The 19,182-nt window shown below is 40.5% G+C and overlaps 1 long non-coding RNA gene across 1 annotated transcript; it reads left to right on the plus strand.

Moving 5' to 3' along the window:
• The first annotated feature begins 2,428 nt into the window (after positions 1-2,428).
• LOC131247320 (uncharacterized) lies at positions 2,429-3,627 on the plus strand. The gene is made up of 2 exons (XR_009171635.1): positions 2,429-2,555; positions 3,412-3,627. It is a non-coding gene; the product is annotated as an uncharacterized LOC131247320 (long non-coding RNA).
• The last annotated feature ends 15,555 nt before the right edge of the window (positions 3,628-19,182 follow it).

The raw sequence follows: 19,182 nt of genomic DNA on the forward strand, positions 1-19,182 counted from the left end.
AATCTCTTCTCCTTTAATAAATAATGATAGAAAAGAAACATATCTAACATTATTGTAAGTTTGTAATTATAATATTTTTACTTTTCAGTTTGTAAGTTGTTTTGTTGTTGTTATTATTGCCTTTTTTTTTTTTTTTAAAATTTTAAATTTTCAGTTTTATTGTGTTATTGATTGAATGTTATGTTACATGTACAACCTTGAACTCGAAGTCGACTCAAAAACTTAAACTCGAACTCGGATCGAAAGTTCAATTTCAAACTTGGTTCGAACTAAAAGCTTGAGCTGCAAACCGAGCTGAGTTGAGTTGGGCCAATTAGGCTCGATCACCGAGCTGAGCCAAACTTGAGTTGGGAGTGGCTGCTGACCAAACTGAGTCGAGGTGGGCCAAGCTGGACTCGATTGAACTTGGTGTCCAGCTTTACCTGGAGCCAATTACTCTTTGAGTCCTTATAGGATAAGCTTATTGTATGTGTGGTCCACCGTAGTGCATGATGCATCTAATCCATGCATTATATGAGTTCCATCATGAAAGTTGGATGGCCCAAAAATCAGGTCGATCTAACAATCATGTTGGTTATTACGTGAATTTAAAAGTTTTTGGGTGGTTGTTCATTGTTTTCCGGAGTGGGGACCCCTTGTATTGTATATATGCCATCCAACCCGTGCATTACATCAGCTAGACCATGATGATGGGATTCCAAAAAAATAAAATAAAATCAGATCTCCAAAATCATTAGATGGGCTTACCACAAAACATTGGACAAAGTTCCAAACACCTCCAAATTAATTTCTTGGCCCACATGATGGTTCGGTTGGCCTGATTTTGTCCAACTGTCACAGTGGATGACTATAAAAGACTAGTTGGATACTATGAACATATCCAGGTGGGCCCATTGTGTAGTCCTTAAAAATAACTCATAGTGGAACTGTCCTATATCAGGCAAAATGCATTATATCATACTAGTCTACAACAGCTAGTTTAAATAGATAAGTGGGCATTCGGCAATCTACTATGACTCCACTCTTCACACTATGGTTGTTTCACTGCTCAAAATCCATTAATCAATTTTCAGGGGCCTCCACATATACAAAGAAATGCACTGGCACTGGATAGGTGGCAACCCTAGTGAGGCCCACCTTGCCTTGAACGTGGCTAGAGGAGGGGATAGAAGGAGATAGGCTGTGGCTCTCCTTGTACAAGGCCCCCTCCCGCTCTCTCTCTCTCTCACTAAGTCACACACACACACTCACTCTCTCTCTCTCTCTCTATTATCTCTCTTCTTTCTCTTCTTCTAGTGCCCCCCTTTAAGTAGTGCACTTGTGCCTACTTATGACGAACTATGCATTCACACCTCCGTTTTGCAGACTATGTAACTATCCGCTTGCACTATTTCACTAAAAAGTGAGAAGAGAAGAGATTGAATATATAATATGAGGCACACGGCCACTTACATTTGACAGAGACTGTCATTGGGAAACTGTCTTCAGTGTTGTATTGTAAAAGTGAATTGGCTAGTCTTCGCATATGAGGTTGATTTGAGTAGGCCATTAAATTCTATATTTCAGCTTTCCGACTCAGTCATGTAATTGTGCCAATCGATCCATAATAATAACATAACTTGGTATGCTATCTACATGCAGCCTTAAAATAGATAGCTTCATATATTTTTCAAACAACACATGCAGATCATACTCCGATACATTGGTCATATGATGTATCTATTTGAACCATGAACATCCATTTGATGGCTTGTCCCATCTTATCAATGTAGTCTTTAAAGAAGGGTATAAGTAGGTGTAAGTGGATGTAAGTGGGTGTCCTTAAGTGTTACTCCTTTGGACATGTTGTTGATTTAATTAATTAATTAATTAATTAATTATTATTTTTTGGGCCTACCGCGTCGCATTATTCTCCACCTATATTCCAAAATGAATCCTCATCCATGTAACTGATGGGCCACACCAAAGGAAACAAGGAAGAACAATAGGAAGGGTGATGCCTGCCATATATAAACTTCCAGATGCGGTTTGTCCCACCTGAATATTGAACATGAGGTGGCGGAGCATATGCACCTCTTTTGAGGTCCAGCTCCATGGCTTGGTGATAGACAGACTCTGTTTCAACACTAAGATCATGGATCTGGGGCCCATGTGGTGTGAGTAGTGTGTGGGGAAAAAAAAAATACACCTTTTGATTCCACCTACACATTACAGGTGGGCCCCACAAAACTACACATTACCCCTTCGTGGGATTAAGCTTACCCTAGAAAGACGAACATCATCTATCTCTAAAGTGGGCTAAGTAAAATCAATTCATACAGTTCAAATGTCACTTTCACCTTCCTTTTCCAGCAACTACTCACATTGACCTTTTTCATCTTTCTTGAATACCCATCTTTCTTCACATTTCTTCCCAACAGATTCAGTTAGAGAGAGAGAGAGAGAGAGAGAGAGAGAGAGAGAGAGAGAGGTACGGACGCTCCAACTGCACAACCAATGTCTTACTAAGATATGGTCCAAAGGAGAAAGGAAGAAAAGGGTCTTCTCTATAGTTGGTAATGCATTTTCTTTTGATTTTATGTAATATATTATTTAAAGCTGGATTCTGTTTGCCTCATCTGCAAATGTGCACATTGATCTGAGCTGTCCGTTAGAATTGCCATCTCTTATATAGGTAGGCCAAAACACAGATAGAATGGATGATCTGAACCATGCAAGAAAAAAAAAAGAAAAAAGAAAAAGCCTACCTGGTTAAAATTGTAATATTGACCGTCCAATTAATAGAAATCTTAGGCTACATGGAAGTGGCGTTTCGAATCTATATGTTTTGGGCAATGGCCTACCTAGATGTCAGTGTTCTAATGGATACCTTAGATCAACAAGAATTTAACAGACGTTAATGACTTTGGTCATGATTTTAATACATAATACCTTCCCAGAATTCTAATGATTTATAATAATTAAAAAAAGGGGGGGAATTTCACCACAAAATTATTCTGATTTTAATAGGCAATGCCTTGAGTGATCTTTAGTCCAAAACCATGCTTTCTTGGGTTGAAATGACCAGAATGTACTTGTGTATTTTCCTTTTGAACGAGCTGAGTGGAACGTTACAGGCCCACTTGGTGTGTATCACATCCAACCAGTCCAACAAGTACACCTCACCATGATGATTAGACAAATTAACCAGAAATCAGGCCAATCTTTCTCACACTCAAAATTAGTACAACTAGTTGCTTGTGGGGCCTACGACATCCAACTCATCCATCATGGTCATGGTCAGCCAACCATAAATATTGGATGTGCCAAAAATCAGGTCAATCCAACCACATGCAAAAATCATTTTGTATCAGAATGTAAATAAGTTCGATTTGTAGTGATCCAACATACATTTTGATGTGCCCATTGTAGTCTGTTTTCACTGTGTTGTTGCTGCTGCTGCTACGAGCCTTGCCAATGCTGCCTTGATTGTTGTTGCTGCTGCACCTGAGAGAGAGAGAGAGAGAGAGAGAGAGAGAGAGAGATGTATGAGTTTTAACTATCTGTAATTGGATTGGGATTTGATTCTGAAGGCTGTGTAATAACTGATGTTTTTTATTTGTATATTTCTATAGTGATGATGACGTAGTTCGGTGGCCCTTTTTAAATAAATGGCAGATTGGTACAATAGAGGTATATATATATATATGAAATATATATATATATATATATATATATATATATATATATATATATATATATATATATATATATATATATATATATATATGAAATATGCGCTTGTGATTGAGTCTTGGAACTTCCTGCGAAACGCTTTGCAGGAAATCCGCATCCGAGAGGGACCGGAATCCTCTGCACCACCTGCTGACTGAATAGGGTACAACTCCCAGGTCTGTGGGGCCCACCGTATTGTCTGTATAAAATCCACTCCCATCATCAGGTGTGCCTCCTCATGTTAACCGTCCCTAAAAATAAAATAAATAAAATAATCGCCATTCAAGAGTTCTTAGGATTCCTGCATTGGGAACCTACGTGGGGCCCACTGTGATGTTTTTAAGAATCCACCCTGTTCATCTGTTTTCTGAGATCATTTTAGGACATGAAACCAAAACTTTTGTGGCCCCAAGAAGTTTTTAATGGTGGGCGTTCAATCAACACTGCAGTCCACTTGAGATTTGAATCAACCTTATTTTTGGGATCATATTATAAAATGATCTGGAAGAATGGGTGAACGGCATGGATGAAACACATATATCATGGTGGGGCCCACATAGCACCGACCACTAGCCATTGGCTAGTGGTAGGGTAAGTAGCTAATCCGCTTCCGGCTACTGGGGTTTTATTATTTTAAAAATTACACTATCCATTTTTTCTGACAATAATATATGGCTCAATCAAATTTATTCAGCCAACCTATAAAGTTTATTTAACTTTAAATGATAGGGTTATTAAAAAAAATTAAAAGTAAAATAGTGAGTGGTACAAAGGGTTAATAGCATGTCATCGTGGGTATTTTTGAGTTAATGGTCTAATATTTGGATGGTCTGGATTGCCGCAGATGAAAATGTATACCGGTTTGATCGTCCACTACCTGCATGTACAAAGTACCAGCCAAAATTCAGCTGCCCACCACACCAGACTTGTTTCATCCGCCAACCAAGGGTATTTTTTTTAAACCCCAGGATGCCGATACAGTTTTACCCATGTATTTTGACCCCTGGCTGCGGATCCAGTTTACTCATGATCGCATCTCGGTTGGGCCAATCCTAGCCATCCGCCTTCTGCCAACGCTGAGTCTCAACCAATCACAAATGCTACGGTGCCCCACCACACATTATTTTCCTTATCTTATCACGATTGATCAAGCGCCCACTGCCTATTTAAGCAGCTCCACCAAAAATCTACTAAAAGAATGGAACGAGGATTGTGAAAAAGCCTTGACAGAATCAATGAGTACTTGTTAGATCAGCTCATGTTAGTCCCACCAGTACTTTAACGACCACTACTACTCTACATTTCAGTAGCCAACGAAGTTAGTTATCGGGTGTGTCCTTGTCCAACACGATAACACAGGAAGAAAAGAATAAGTGATCTATTATCTCAGTCGCTGATTCACAAACTAGGAGTCCAAATACTTCCTAATTGAAAAGACATGTCTTGCCTTTATGTGGGCCACTCAATGCCTACGTTAGTATATGATCGCTTATCCTATTCTCTTGCTCGCATGTATGGATTCATTGAAGTACCTGTTTGAGAAACTGGCATTGACCTCTAGAATAGCAAAATGACAATTGTTGCTTTCCAAGTTTAACATCACCTATGTCACTCAGAAAGTGATCAAGGGGAAAACACTTTCTGACCACCTCGCAACACATTCTTTGCCCGACTACTAGGTATTAAAGACTTTCTTCCCTGGTGAGAATAACCTATTCCTTGAAGGAGAAGAGGGACTATAAGCAAACGAGTTGACCTTATACTTCGACAGTGCGACTAATGTCAAAGGAAGCAAAGTAGGGACAACCCTCTACTCTTTAGATGACATTTCCATACCCATCTCGAGAATGCTAGTTTTCGGATGCACAAACAACGTAATTGAGTACGAAGCATATATAGCAGACATAAAAGAAGCAATAATCCTGGGAGTGAAGAAGCTGATGGTCTTTGGTGATTCACAGCTCATTATCAATTAAACAAATGGTGAATGAAGAACAAAATATGAGAAGCTAGTTCCATATTGCGTCTATCTTGAAAATCTTATTGACGAATTCCATAAAGTCACCTTTACACACATGTCGCACACTAAGATTCAATTCGCAGATGCTCTGGTTCACTGGCATCCATGCTAGAAATTTTCAAAGGAGCAGCCTTATGGGAGCTCACGGTTGAACTACAGGAAGAACAACCCTTTTGCCTGCAAATCGAAGAAGCCAAAATGCCCCCTGACGGACATCCGTGGTATACTGACATCAAGAAATATCTAGAAGATGGGGTGTACCCGGAAAGTGCCACATCAACAGACTGCCACACAATTCAGCGACTAGCCATGTAGTTCACAATCAACCATGGCATCTTGTATAAATGGCCCATCAAGAAGGTCAAGTGACAAAAATAATGTTAGAAGTCCACAATGGAATTTGTGGTCCACACATGAACAGGCACATGATGGCCAAGAAGATCTTACGGTTAGGATACTACTGGCTGGCAATGGAAACAGATTGCTACCAACAAGTCAGGACATGCTTCAAATGTCAGAATCATGTGAATCAGATCCATGCCCCTGCTTCTAATTTATACAACCTAATGACACCGTGGCCCATCTCAATGTGGAGTATTGACATCATCAACAAAATCAACCCTAAAGCATCTAGTGGCCATGAGTACATCTTGGTGGCAGTCGATTACTTCATCAAATGGGTAAAGGCAGCATTCTATACTACCATAGTAGCATCACATGTAGTATGGTTTATAAAGAACAACATTATTAGCCGTTATGGAGTACTACATGTCATTATCACAGATAATGGGACACCCTTCGTAAATTAAAAGGTGGACAAATTTTTTGAACAATTTAACATAAAGTGGTACTGATCAAGCCCTTATTGACTGCAGATAAATGGAGGGGTTGAAGCTGCCAACAAGACGCTTATCCGCATCCTCGAAAAGATGGTAAAAACATACCATGATTAGTCAAAGAAGCTTTCATATGCACTATGGGCTCATTGAATGTCCATACGCTTGGCGCCACTCCATATGAGCTTACATTTGGAATGGAGGTTGTTCATCAAGTCAAGGTAGAGATTCCCTCGTTATGCATACTGCAAGAAAGTGAAGTTGAAGAGGGAGAGTGGCAACAGGCTCATTACAATCAATTATAGCTGACAGATGAAAAGCGCATACGAGCTTAATCTATGTCATTCCCAGACTTACCAAAAGAGGATTGCACGAGCATGTAATAAGCTAGTCCTTACAAGAACGTTCAAAGTAGGAGACATGGTAATGAAGAAAATCTTACTTCCTCACTTGTTCAATCCAAGGGGCAAATTCAAGCCCGCCTAGGAAGGCTCACTCATCATTCGAGAAGTACTTCTTGGAGGCGCATTCCGCCTTACCGATATGGAGGGTGAAGATTTTCCTAAGCTAATCAACACTGACTACATTAAAATTCACTGTGAGTAGCAAGGCGGATGCAAAACGCCACCTGAGGTCGAGCCCCAACTCTCTCTACCAACGTACCCTTAGAAAAAATGAAAAAAAAAGTGTATAGAAAAAAAAAATGAAAAAAACAACGAGTACCCAAAAGTTTTAGAAACCAATAAGGGCATAAAGAGAGAGAGAGAGAGAGAGAGAGAGAGAGAGAGAGAGAGAAGAGAAAAATTACCAAAAAAATCCATGTGGGCAAAAACCCACAAGCCTCCTCCACCCTTGAAAAGATCTTGATCTTGGGTAACATGTTTCAAAGCCTTTTCAAAGATCCCACTACCTTGAAAATTTCCTTCAAGCCAACAATAATGACAGAATTGCCGACCACTCGAAAAGACAAAAAAGAAGAAAAAAGAGAAAAGTGCATCTAAAATAATGAGTGAGGTTAAAACCTGTGAGGGCCCCTCGAGTAAAAACAATCGATATAAAGCGGACCTGGTGAAAACTCATAAGGGCACCAAGGGCAAAAGGGTAAAGGTGCCAAGGAATAGGTAAGAACAAATACCTGAGATGTGTGAAAACCTAAAAGGGCGCCACGGACAAAAATGACGAGCGAAACCGAATGTAGTGAAAATCCGAAAGGGTACTACATGTAAAAATGGTATTTAAAAAACAAAGAAAAGAAAAGAAGAGAGAAACAAAGAAAAAAAAAAGGAGAAGAGAATGAGAAACAAGGCGTTTCTTGACTCCGGCCTAGGTTCGTATCTCGAAGGCAAAGTGTGAAAACCGTAACATTCAAGAACTTTCAACTCTGCTCAGATTTAAGAAAGAACTTCCAATAATTGCTTTTAAGGGTTTTCAAAACCTTTAAGAATCAACTTAGAGCTCACAAAGGATGGGCATTGGAACAGTCAAGTCTTTGATTCTTGCCATTCGAAGCACCAAAATCCAAACTGCGAATCATATGGACAAGACCAGCACAAAAATATTTTCACTTCATTTCCTTCATGGAAAGTTATATTTGCCTCTTTTTTTTAATAAAAAAATTCCACCTTGCCATGTCGTATCACTCAAGCCGAAGGCGCTTCTTCGTAACACACAATCAAACAACAACCTCAGCCAACTACCTAGGTGAGTCTCACTCCCTCTTCTCCAACCTTCCAACCATTTGATTAAAGCATTCTCTTTTCCTTACAGGTACAAAAACACTATTAACAATGAAGAGAAGATGGTTGCATCGACTAATAACAAGCCGGAAGTTGGACACCAAACAGCAAGTTGTCTTGATAAAAAGCTAATCTTGATCATGTCCACTAAACTGTGAGACAACGAGTTAGGTTTATTTTCAATTAAAAAATGTCAAAAAAAAATAAAAAATCTTTATAATAAAAGCTTACTTCGATCAAAACCATTGCAATCCTTAGTGGATATGGAAGCGAGTTAGACTTATCCAAAAATCTAAAAAATTAGGGCCAAATAAAAAAACCATCTGGCGACGCCAACTCGTGAGATTAGGCAGATTTCTTTAAAATAAATGGCCCAAAAAAATATTTCAAATATATATATATATATATATATATATATATATATATATATATATATATATATATATTTGCAATAAAACCCATGAAACCATGTTCTGCAGGTGGGGACAATATGTAAAAAAAAAAAAACTCAAAAAACACCAACAGGCATAACATCTGAGTCACTAGGCAGTCTTCCAAACTTCTCGGTGGGTGCCAACGCAATACTAATAATTGATTTTGGTTTTCTCCAACTTTTTAGTCTTCTTCGAGATCATATGCGGTACAGAGGGCGGCCGACCTGAACTGCCAGTGTCAGCCCAATCATCTCGGAATATGTAATTATTACTTCTAGATTGGTGCAATTCCACCTTAACCTATGAAAAAGTCTACTATGACCAAAATGACGAAATCAAGAACTCGAATGGTAAAAGAATAACCTGAATGACTATAGTCTGGGACACTCATAAGCCTGATGCATTATAATGTAGGAAATCAGTATAATCGCATAATGCTGAGGAAACTACCCATTATAAACAACCTGTCTTACAAAAGCGATCTTAGGGGATTGTGCAACATCAAAATCTACCTTTCTAAATTAAAGTGTGTTATCCTAGTAAGGCCTAAGAAAGCGCAGGGGCACTAACCACCCCAAATCTAGACTCATAGACTTCCTCGATACACACATGTTGATCACAAAGTGAAAGGATTGTAATTTGATGCCCCATAAAACCACAAAATGTATAGGGACAAATTACAACATCTTCCCCAACTCTCATGAGACATCCAAGTTAAACCTAAACCAAGTGAGCCTCTCGACAACAATACTCCAGTAAGGAATAGACCAGATCACATCTATATCTAATCCATGAGGTGGGGTATCCACTTGCTTTAGCATTTGGTTGTACTGCAACCTTTGCCAAAGGGGGCATTTAAAGACACCCCACCCTGGACGTGGTGGTGTATAAACTGCATCCACAGATGCGGTCCTGCATACACCGCTTCTAGGTGGTGGCACGTCAACATGCAGTACCCGTCGTGAATCCTACCTGTTGACTTCAGTGGGCCCCAACCAAGGCGATTGTACGGGTAAACGTACACACTAAAAATGTATACTGGATCAGATCGACCGAGACCCGAATGTACAGGTCGTGGGGTAGGTGGAGTATCAGTCCAAATTCACTTGCCAACCATGAGCAAACCCAAAAAGTGATTTAGCACCAGACTTGTTTCATCCTCCAACCAAGGGGCATTTCACATCCCGGATGCGGTCATATTTGCATCTATGGGATGCGGTTTACGCGTGACTGCATCTAAGTTGGGCCAATCCTAACCATCCGCCTTCTGCTGACGCCTAGACCTCGACCGATCACAAATTCCATGGTGCCCTGTGACACTCTATTCATCTCATTAATCATGATGGCTCAAGTGCTCGCTACTTATTTAAGCAACTCCCCATTTCAACACTGAGGTCTGTTGAGATTTGGGCTGCGAAATCACACAGATATGGATCTATGATAACAATCCAAGAGCACTAAGCAATCACAAGTAACATAAAGATTTAACGTGGAAAACTCTTGCAAGAAAAAATCACAGCACAAATCAACAGAAAATTTCACTATGAAAGCACAAATTACAAAGATGGAGGACTTACCCGGCTTGAGCAATCCTCAAACCTCACATTCTTTCCACCTCTTGAAACCCTATAACCCTTTTAGAAATACTTATAACCTCTAAGAATACCTCATAGTCCCGTATCCACTTCTATTTATAGACTTAGAAACAAGTGGAATCGGAATTGGAAACAAAATTTGCAGAATCTGCGTTTCCGTAAACGAATCTGCGTAAACCTTCGATGTCATCGAAGAGACACTAAAAGAGTCCAGTGACTAAACATGGATTTTGCGAAAATTCTCAATTACTTGACCCGACTTCGATGTCATCAAACGCCCTTCGATGTCATCGAAAATTGACACCAATATGTCTAGCAACCAACAGAAGAAATCCCGAAAACATTCGATGGATCGAGCAGTCAGTCGATGGCATCGACATACTCTATATCAGACTAAATTTAAGACATTTAATACAACAATCTGTACCATGTCTTCAATTTTCACCTGTGTAGCTTCTTGTCCTCCCTTCTTATCTTTGCATCTCATCATAGCTTTCAATTAATGTTTCTCGTGCGCACTCCGTCCTTCTTTTACGCCATCGCCAAGCCCAGAGAAGTTGCACATAACTTAAACTTCTCTGAAAGAACGATCTTGGTGAGCAAGTCTGTCGGATTTGAATCCACATGTCCAACCACCTTTGCTCCTGTCTTCTCAAAAATAAGACATAGACTTCGATACTTTGAATGTATTGAAGTAACCATCTCACCACTACCCAATATTGCTTGTCGAGGTATTTGCTCACAACACCGATAGCCTCAGAAATAACTGGTTTAATACAGACCATGGCATGCACTGCCAACTGCATTCCCATAAGGCCCATGAGACATATCCTACTTTTCCTCATCTGTTTTTGGGACATGTCCTGAGGAAAACTTGAAGTGAGCCATACAAGGAACACTCACCGGCTTTGCTTGGTCCATCGCATACCTACTCAAGGTATTATACCTGTGATTACCAAAGCCTGCTCCTCTTCCAGCTTCTATGAATATTAATGCCAAGAACCATTTTTGCAGCCCCCAATCCTTCATATCGAATGTCCCACTTAACCGAGTCTTTAGTACATTGATTTTAGACATGACATGATTGACGATATACATGTCATCAACATACAATTTTTGACTCACAATGAAAGAATCAAATTTTATGCCACTGCCTAGGCGACAGGTCATACCACGACCTCCTGTAAACTTTTTTTTCTCAGCCCCTTTAAACTTCGAACCACTCTGGTTGCTTCATGTAGATCTGCTCTTTCAATTTTTCGTGCAGAAGTGCAGACTCCACATCCATCATTTCCAGTTCGAGATCACATTGGCCAACTAGTACCAATACGAATCTTATTGACACCCATTATACCGTCGGTGCGAATATCTCTGAGAAGTCGATCCATTTTCTCTGAGCATAACTCTTCACTACCAGCCTTACTCTATATCTATGTTGTATCCCCTTGAAGATCCACCTGTATCCGACTACTTTTCGGTTCACTGGAAGCTCCACCAGCTCCCATGTGTCGATCTGGTACAAGAGTCCATCACATCATCCATTGTCTCAGCACCAGGCTCACCTTGAGTCAATCTGAATAGTAGACGGATCCCCTTTGTCTATAACGAGAGCATATGTGATATATGAGTCGTCCATGTACCTCGCTGATATCCTGCAATTAAGCTGTGTGATTCTTCTCATAGGTGGTTGCTCCACCTGCTCTGTATATCTGTTCGTGCGTCTCAGCCTTCATGCCTTACTCGCTCATGTAGCCATGCCCAACATGCCACACACGTGCAGAGGTGAAATCTGCTACAGCCACCGCAACTCCACCTGTTGAAGTGCTCCTTATCAACCTGTAAAGATTACTGAGTCGTTGCACTTTCATGATAACACGTGTCCCCTTAGATACTTTAAGGGCGGGCACCATCAATACCTGTGAACTTACATCCTTTTGCCTCAAGTACACCAAGAGAAATTAGATTCTTCTTCAAATCAGGAACGTGCCTGACATCAGTCAAGGTACGCTCAACCCCATCAAACATCTTGATGCACACTGTAACAACATCCACAACATTATAGGCACTGTCATTGTCCATAAACACTTGTCCACCATCGCACTCCCTGTAGCTAGCGAACCAACTCCGATAAGGAGTCATGTGAAAGGATGCCCCTGTGTCTAGAATCCACTCGCCCCTACAATCATTATATGGGCGAGTGATTGTAGACACAATCAAGACATCACCATCACATCCACTTGTTCTATCTGACGTGGCAGCGTTGGCCTCCCTGTATAAAGCCTCAAATTCTTCTCTCTTAGATTTAGGATTTACACAATCTTCTTCATGTGTCCTTCCATCTCACAGTTCTAGCACTTTAACTTACCTTTGCCATTGCCCTTGGATTTGGATCTAGAACTTAAAGCTCCTGTACCTTATTCAGAATTCTCGCCCATCGTAATTAGTGCATCGGAAGATGTCCCTATGTCACCGTTAAACTTTCTCATAACCTTTCCTTGAAGGATTGAGATAACGGCGTCGACACTCATAGTTTTATTTGCAGTGCACATCGTGTTCTTGAACGACTCATATGATACCGGAAGAGAATTCAACAACATACATACTTGTTCTTCATATTTGATCACTTCCTCCATATCTAGCAATTTGCATGCCAATTTATTAAAGTTGCTAATGTGAGCTTCCAAATCTCCATACTCTGCCATCCTGAAGTTATACCATTATAGCTTCAAGTGTAGGCGATTTTTAGAGGATTTTTTCGCAAAGACATCCTCTAACTTTGCCCATAACTTAGCCGCAGTTTTCTCCCTCATAACATTGTAGAGAACCTCATCCGTGAGACACAAACGGATGGAGGCTAAAGTATTACTATCAAGAGTCTCCCATTTTTCATCCTTCATAGTCGGTTTTCGCTCCTCAAGAGCCTTAGATTCGCCTTGTTTGGTTAATAGACTAATCATCTTAATCTTCCATAACTCAAAATTATTTTTGCCTGAGTACTTCTCAATATTAAACTTGGCATTTCCCATTGATGCTAATCCTGCATATTCAGATCTGTGCCCCAACGATTGCTCTGATACCACTTGTTGGGATTTGGGCTGCGGAATCACACAGATATGGAACTAGGATAGCAATCCAAGAGCACCAAGCAATCACAAGTAACATAGAGATTTAATGTAACGTCTCGGAAAAATCCATACAAAGACTCGAGTACCACCTCAGGCAGAAATCACTAAGGACCAAATCCTTTAGAAATTAGAGAGAATTAGCTAAGTGTTAAATCAGATTACTTGTGAAATTAGCACTAATCGCTTTAAATACGATCTGCAAGACCCAAAACGAGTAGAATCATTGGCGCTACTTTACCCTGAAATCTCTGGGGCACCTTAAAACTCCGTATCGGACCTGGACCGCACGTCGAGAGTCCGATTACCCAAAAACTATACGGTTATTACCGCATTACTAGACTTGACAACCACCTCGAAAATCAAGTCCTAATTGTATCCAGAAACGCACAACTTGAGCCCGGAGTGAAGTGTGTGAGAAATACGAATATCTTTACGAAATGAACTGGGACTTAAGTGAATTGCGTCGTTTCACTTGTAGGACAAATCTAAGGATTCAAACCGTCGGAATCTGATCCAATTACACCTTCGGATTATGAAAAATTTTCAACACATGTCAGTGCACTTATGGCCCTGATCGAGTACCGGTGACCGTTGAACTGAAACTGGTCCTCTGCGGTCGATCTGTAAACCTAATCGGAATGAAGTCTTAGCCTGACCTAGATCCAATGTTAGGAAGCTTAAGTCTGACCGCATGTGGAAAAGGGGCCTCCAGAACAGCTCCGTTGGATCGGAACAGTCCACTTTTGGCTATAACCTAAGTACACCATGGCCCTGGGGCCATTTCCATCAGTTCTAGGCCTATATAAAGGCCTAAACCCATCCCTCTCTCATTCCATACGAATTCCTAACCCTAAGAGAGAAGAGAGAGAAAGTGAGAGAGAAAGCTGGAGTTTGTTTCTAGGACTCAATCCCCTCGCTCCACGTGCTTAACCACCACATCTATATCGCTATACCGGCGATTTTGACGCCATTTTTGGGTAAGAAAATCTAACCCTGATCTGTTTTAGGGTTTCAAATAGAGTGAATGATGAATTAACTAACCTATTTCATACTTTAGGTTGCCGTTGTGCCGTAGACGACAAATTAGAGAACAAACTGAGTTCGTTACAAGTTTACCGGCGAAAGGTACGGATTGTAAATGTTTAGGTTATGGTTTTTAAGGCTTTCAATGTCAGTAATGATTTATAACTGACTTGATTGCTGTCACATGTGCGTAGATACGACGTTTTCCGTATATTACGTATATATGCAGACTATGTTGATTTTTAATGCATTCCACGTGTTTGTTGAAATGTCAGAATGAGTATGGAATTATAATTCGTGCCTTCTATGTTCATTGACTGAGAATATGTGATTGCTGTACGTATGGTGAACCCCTTGTGAAGGGATTTGCTATAAAACCTATTATAACTACTGAATTACATGTATATGATATGTGTAGCCTAAGTGTTTGTTAAAATGCCTGAATGTGAAAATGCTTGTTTAAAATGCGTGTAATGAGGGTGTTGAGATGAGATTCTCAACTCCTTATCTATGATTATAGAATCCTTTATATAACCTATCTTACTACTATGTGGGATAAGGATGAAATGCCTATGTATGGTACATGTGTAGTATGTGTTTTGTCGAATTGTTTAAAATATGATTTATATTTGATTTTAGTTCTCACAAGCTATCTTTGGCTACTACATGCGTATACTGCTATTTGGAGTATGTTTGGGGCTATGACGTAGTCCAGGTAATCGGTAAGGATTTCCGAGTTTGTGGCTGAGGTCGTTTTGCCACGCTAGATAGGTTCAAGAAATCTGAGTCGTACGCTACTAGTCAATAGTGGTTAGGCCATGCGGAGTGCTTACGCGCTCCATGTCAATCGGCTCGACGTATGCTCATAGCAGTCGAGCTTGTCAAGCAACCCGATTGGCCTAATGTATGTTCACCATATATGGACGCTACTGCTCGAATCTAAGGTACTAAACTCACCAGTGAAAATCCGTTTAACCTTGGTACCTTGATCCGCTAAGAATCATGAGCTGGGCATGGTGGTATGGGACACCGTGGTTGAGTGTCGGCCTACGCTGGGGTGACGAGCCTCCCCGTAGTGTCCAGTGAGCAACCCAGACTCGTGAGCCGAATACGGTGGTATGAGACACTGTATTTGTACTGTCGGCCTACGATCAGGTGACGAGCCTCTCGTAGTGACCTCGAGCATACTCTAAACTGCGCTGAGGTAACGAGCCACTCCGTAGTAAAGTAGAGTATAAACCAGACCTGCACTAAGGTGACGAGCCTCTCTGTGGCGACTTGGAATCATCTATCGTATGTGAATGACTAGGAGTGACGACCCTAGATGGATTAATGTTTTGGTATATAATATAAAGGGAGGTGCCTTAGCTTCCCAATCCTGCTGTATGAAAAAGGGCTAATTAAGAACTTGGATAACACGATCATGTATCGCATTGCACGGTGCTTTGGCGAGGAAGTGCACATTTACTAGGAGTGGTGCATGCCGCGATCGTAAGATGTTGTCACAAGAGGGAGTGCAAGCGAGGGCATGCATCATTACAACATACCATTCTTACATTAACAAGAGTACTTAGGACATGAGTGTTGTACTGCTTTATCATTACTGCTTGACTGAATTGATAACATGTTAACCTTTGCTTCATGATTCCACTGAGTTGATCACTCACTCCCACGTTCTAGGACGGTGTTTTAAACACCAACTAGACCCTGTTATAGTTGCAGATGATGGCGATGCTTATGAGGCAGAGCCGGACTATTATGATGACGAGGAGTTCTCCTATATGCAACTCTCTGGCGGGTTCATGTAGACCTGGAGTTGTGCTGATGGGGCTACAGGGTTTTGGGATAGAGAACATTACACTTTCTTATTTTGTACATTTTGGAACTGAACTTGTAATTATTTAACCTAGTAACATTCATACTCTGAGGGCTTGCTATTATATTTGAATAGCTTATATACGTATCACAATCTTTCGCTAGCGTACTTTAATTGCCTCTGGAGATGATATGTTGTTTTAGTATAATCCCATTCATGTTTAAGGCACTAATACAGATGACATTTAATCATCATTATCTATGTTGCATAAGTGATGCGTTGGAACTCGGGAGTTGAGTCTATGCTCGACCCCCGATTTTCAGGGCGTTACATTTAACATGGAAAACCCTTGCGAGAAAAAAACCATAGCACAAAGCGACAAAAAATTTCACTATGAAAGCACAGATTACAAGGAGGATTTACTCTGCTTGAGCAATCTTCAAACCTAACATTTTTTCCACCTCTTAAAACCCTAGAACCCTTTTAGAAATACTTAGAACCTCTTAGAATACCTTATAGTCCCATATCCACCCCTATTATAGACTTAGAAACAAGTGGAACTGGAATATGAAACAAAATTCACAGAATCTGCGTTTCCGCAAACGAATCTACGTAAACCTTCGATGTCATCGAAACACCTTTAATGTCATCGAAGAGACACTAAAAGAGTCCAGCGACTAGACATGAATTTTGCGGAGATTCTCGTTTACTCGACCCGTCTTCGATGTCATTGAACATGTCTTCGATGTCATTGAACACCCTTCGATGTCATTGAAAATTGACAACAATATGTCTAATGACCAACAGATGAAATCTTGAAAACATTCGATGGATTGAGCACCGTTTGATGTCATCGAAGGTGACATTGAACAGTCAGTCGATGGCATCGACAGACTCTGTATTAGACTAGATTTAAGACATCTAATACAACAAGGTCTTGGTATCGATTCCATAACTCAAGTGGTAGACTAAGTGAGAGATACTTCATTTCAACACTGTGGTCTTGGTAACGATTCCCTAGTGGGGGTGGCTAACAGTGAAGTGTGAACTGATAGTGGGTGTACTAACAAGCTAACAAAAAAAGAAAACAAAGCAACTCCTCAGGCCTCAGCAAAGGGAGGCACTAGTCGGAGAGAGTTCAGAGGGAAGGAAGAGAGAGGTCTAGAGAGGGAGCAAAACAAAGAGAGACAACAAAAAGATTTAGAGAGAGAGAGTTCACAAGGGGAGAGAACAAAAGTGGCCAAGGGGTTTGGTAGGAAGAAGGTTATGCCTGACACTACTTAGATGGCAACCAACGTTCATTAGATCTAAAGCAGCACATGTCCAACCCCCTAGCCTCTTTAAAATACTCCTCTCACCACACTCCCCCTGATTGTCAATGTTAAAGCCGAAGAAGATACTGAAGTCTATGATTAAAGTTAGAATTCAGGATGTCCAGATTATCATTCTTTTTTTTTTACCCAAAAAAAAATGGTGTCTGCTTTTCCTTTTTTCCTCTCATATCTCATAATCAAACCGTATTCCACTCTGTGCATTTCCTACACACTTAGCACATCCACATTCACACCCACTCATGCTTTTATTATGTTTTCATTTCTTTTGTATTTTGCCTACTCGGGCCCTAAAAAGCCTACAAAGTATAGATCGTGCATTAAATGGATGAAAAATGGTGTCTTACCCAAACTTTACGGCCGTAAACCAACCATAGGAGTTACTTGAGTTGGAGAATCTTCTGATTCCCTGACTGTTAAGCAATTCTACAGTTTCTAGCAGACCATAAATTCCAAGCTTCTTTTGGCTAATGGCAGCTCCAAGTCAAAACGCACATTTTATCCTTGAGTCAACCCCATATTTCAATCAAATCAAAGCCAGAGCCTATAGACAGAAAAAGCCAACAAAAGTGTGGGCATCATTCCACAGTGTGACTTCGGGTGGGACGGCATTCACACTCTAATATTTTGAAAATATCAAAAATAAAAATGAACAATTGGTGGTTTTCAGTCAAGGCCCATCTGGACATGAAAATAGACCTAATGGTCCCAACCGTTGATCATGGATTAGTGATGCCTAAACAGTCGCCAAGATTAGAAGACACAGACCCTTGGATTGGAGGCCAATGATAGAAAGTTGTCAAGGAGAAGACGCACCTATGCTGCTAAAACAATAGTTAGGAATCATCCGATCATGTTATCTGTTGAGGCATTCCATTCACGGTTAGGTCATATCATACGATTGTCAGGATCATTGAAAATGGGCTTCACTTGAACAAAATAGATGTATCCGGACACTATAATTCCTCATCCAACAAATCTTCTTCTTCTTCTTCTTCTTTTTTTTCTTTAGGGTAATAAACCACAGAAATCTTTCCCCATCATCCCTGCCAACATGCCACTTGTGTAGGACATTTCATAAAGATAGCCTGGAGGGAAAAATCAGGCAGGTACACTCACTGGCGAGCTCCACTGTCAAAATCAAGGGACAGTCAATGGCCTGACTCAACCCACAAGTGGTGGCCCACTGAATGAGTAGATCAACCTGATTTCCTGGAACGTGATCTTTTGGTGCCCACCCATCTTTTGCATGACTCGGGATGTGCTATACACCTACACCAACTAACGGCACATTGGCAGGAAAGAGGAGGTTGTACATGAAAGTTCATGATTGTATTCTGTAAAGATTGCAACATGTTTCCTAAAACCAGATAAAATGGCAACATTTTTCCAAAGTACATCCCTTTAAAACTCCAAAACTTGAGAATCTCCTTAGTATGGCATCGGGATATTGATTAGAGAAGCAGTGAGAAGTCTACTAGAATGAGTTCGATTGCTTGATTTTCAAAGCTATGTAGCTGAAACAGTAATAATCAGTCTAAAATCCATACAC

This window comes from Magnolia sinica, chromosome 5 (genome assembly GCF_029962835.1).
Source record: "Magnolia sinica isolate HGM2019 chromosome 5, MsV1, whole genome shotgun sequence".
Taxonomy (NCBI): Eukaryota; Viridiplantae; Streptophyta; class Magnoliopsida; order Magnoliales; family Magnoliaceae; genus Magnolia; species Magnolia sinica.